Consider the following 3,604-nt stretch of genomic DNA (forward strand, 5'->3'; position numbering starts at 1 on the left):
CCAACCAGCTGTTTTGCTGTCCAGCTGTTTATCAAGGCACTGATTTGAAACATAAAAAATACATTTAATTTATGCTTTAATAATAACCAGCAGTTTCATACATTATGTTTATAATACAGTATGTGCTAGAAATACCAAGTTGAAATTGAATATTGAATGCCTTTTAAATCCTGAGTTTAAGCAAGCAAGCAACTTTATTTATATAGCACATTTTTTAAACAACAGACGCTGCCCCAAAGTGCTTTACAAAATTAATAAAATTAAAATCATACAATAAAATAAACATATCTTATTCAAAAGCTAAAGAAAACAAATACGTTTTTAAATAGGACTTAAAAGTTGTTACCGATGGAGCTGACCTGAGACTGAGACTATTCCAGAGTTTGGGACCTACTACACAAAAAGCACGATCTCCTTTTGATTTTAGATTACAACGAGGGACCTTTAAAAGCTGTTGATCGGTAGACCTAAGGACTCTAGAAGGAGAGTAAGGAACAATAAGATCACTGATGTACTGGGGTGCAAGGCCTGACAGGGCCTTGTTAAAAGCCTTGCCACTGCATTCTGCACTAACTGTAAGCGGACAAGCAAAGTCTGGCGAAGACCAATATATAGAGAATTACAATAGTCAAGCTTAGATGTGATAAAGGAGTGAACCACAATTTCCAAATCCTTACTGGATAAAAAATGCTTTACTTTAGCAATTGATCTCAGGTTAAAAAAGCTACCTTTAACAACGGCACCAATCTGTTTCTTAAAGTTAAGTGATGAGTCCATAATAACCCCTAAACTCTTTACATGATTCTTTAGGGATAAGGATCCTAAATGATCAGGAAAGGTAGGTGAGACGGGAGAGCCTACAATCAAAACCTCAATTTTACTCTCATTTAATTGGAGAAAGTTGCTAGATAGCCAGAGTTTAATGTCACTGTAACATTCCTGTGCTTTGTCCAGAGAACAGGTTTTATCTATCCTCACAGGAAGGTAAAACTGGAGATCGTCTGCATAACAGTGATATGAAATACTATACTATAAATAGCGCTTAGAGGAAGCATGTAAAGAGAAAACAGCTTAAGTTGAGGTAGCAAACAGGACACATAATTGTGATTTGAATTTAAAAGACGTCTAGCTATACATTTAAAGAAATCCATATGACTTATTTTAACTAGAAGGATATTTGAAGGAAATGTTTGCTTGTTTGATATTTTGGGGACATAAATACGTCTTTGCTTGGTCATTTAAAGTGGGTATAGAAAAGAATCGTCTTCCTTTAAAATATTCACTTTTTGTTGCTTTGCAGCCTGAAATGAAGACGGACACAGTTTTTGTTTTATCCAGCTGTATTTACTCAGTCCAACTTATAACATCCAAGTCAAAGATATAACACCAACATGTAAAAAAACAAAAAAAAAAACAGAATCACTGAGTTGGAAAAAGGATCACCCCCTCATAAAAATGATTGTAATTGTAAACTCAATCAGGTATATCTAATCACCTTTAATGGCACACAAAGCCATTTGACTTTCAACTGTGATCAGCTGTGGTCATTTTGATTAGCTCAACATGAAAAGAGCTTTTCTGGAGCACTTCAGACCTTGGAAGTGCAGCTGAAGCAAACAATCAACTATTGGTGGCAAGGCACTCCATCTCTGGGATAAAGAAGTGAACAGGCACAAGTCAGGAGAGTGATGCAAAGTCTGATTCATTTCCGCAAACTGGTTCTTTTTGGACAGATCAGCTCATTGAACTGGTTAAAAAAGCGATTCATCAGTTCCTGACATCCTGACATCCAAGCAATAATAATTCAGTGCAATGTATCAATGAAAAGTTCAAATAAGTAAATTGTGTCAACACATATTGAAACATTAAAAAATAAAGTTATTTGTGTGAAAGCATATTGATGATTATTAACATGTAATTCACTTAAGTTAATGGTGTTTGTATTGACTAGCCTACAACTTGGAAAAGATTCCTTAAAGTTTCACAGCTACTGCACACATTACAGACGTTGATGCACAAATGCGACATGTTCTACATGTCTACAGTATAAAGAATGAATAAACCAGTCTTATAAACTCCTTGGTTTTGCTTAAACAACTTTATATATAATATGCATGCACAAACTATTGTAATATTTATGTACACCACTTGACAGAAAGCTTTTTGCAGGATTTAATAAAATGTAAATTAATTACAGTCAAAATAAGCAAATTTCCAGTATGCGCATCAGGCTTGCACAAAATCATCAACTCACTCATCATAATCTTCGGTAATCCTCTGCAAACTTCGCCATGGCTTATTTGGTTCTTGTTGAGTCATCGTAATCATTGACAAACTTCGAAAGTTGGTTGACCAGCTCAGTCGGTTCTTTTTGAGTTGGACTTACTTAGGCTGTGCGTCCTACATCATCAACCTGGAACTAAAGTTTGAGTCAGTTCGATTTGTGAACCGGCTCAACCAGTTGCTTCCTGAGAACCGGCTCAAAAGAATGATTCCCTCAAGAAACGAACATCAATAATGTTTACAAAGAATGTTTATGAATTCTTAGAAGCACAGTGAAGTCTATTATTAAGAAGTGGAAGGTATTTGATACAACATAGCCACTCCTTGGATCAGGACCTTTCTCCAAACTGAATGAAAGAGCTGGGAGGAAACTGGTCAGAGAGGGGACCAAGAGGCCTACAGCAACGTTGAAGCAGTTGAAGGCATTTATGACATAGAGTGGTCATTGTGTGCATGTTACAACATTATCACAAATTCACCACAAATGTGGCTTGAATGGGAGTGTTGCAAGAAAAAAGCCAATCCTCAAGAAAGACCACATGAAAGATGCTGAGGCAGATGAGACTAAAATTTAATTATTTGGCCTCAACACCAAATTATATGTCTGGCAGAAATCCAATACAACTCACCATGCAAATATCACTATTACTACAATAAAGCATGGCTACATTAAGGGGAATTCGTGTCCTATTTGTTAAAGAGTTTGACTCCTAACCCTAAGGTTGTGGGTTTGAGTCTCGGGCTGGCAATACCACGACTTAGGTGCCCTTGAGCAAGGCACCGAACCCCCAACTGCTCCCTGGATGCCGCAGCATAAATGGCTGCCCACTGCTCCGTGTGTGTGTGCACGTTGGATGGGTTAAATGCAGAGCACGAATTCTGAATACGGGTCAACATACTTGGCTGTATGTCATGTCACACTCACAATCACGGTTTACCTTCCAACATGACAATGACCCAAAGCACACAGCAAAACTGAGCCCACAGTGGTTAAAGGAGAAAAGGTGAATGTCCTTGCATGGCCTAGTCACAGCCCAGACTTAAACCCCATTGAAAGTATGTGGAATGACTTGAAGACTGCAGTCCACAAATGGTCACCATCAAATTTAACTGAAGTTGAGCAGTTCTGCAAAGAAGAGAGACATATCCCAAAGGACTAAAGGCTGTAATTAAAGCAAAAGACGGTTCAAGAAAATAGTGACACAAGCGGGAGATATGTTTTCCAACTCAGTGATTCAATTCAAAGCAACAAAATGTGATTATTATTAAGGAGGGATTTTTTCTATACCCACTGTATATACATGTAAATCATAATTATTAG

This window comes from Carassius carassius, chromosome 11 (assembly GCF_963082965.1).
Source record: "Carassius carassius chromosome 11, fCarCar2.1, whole genome shotgun sequence".
In the NCBI taxonomy this organism is placed as follows: Eukaryota; Metazoa; Chordata; class Actinopteri; order Cypriniformes; family Cyprinidae; genus Carassius; species Carassius carassius.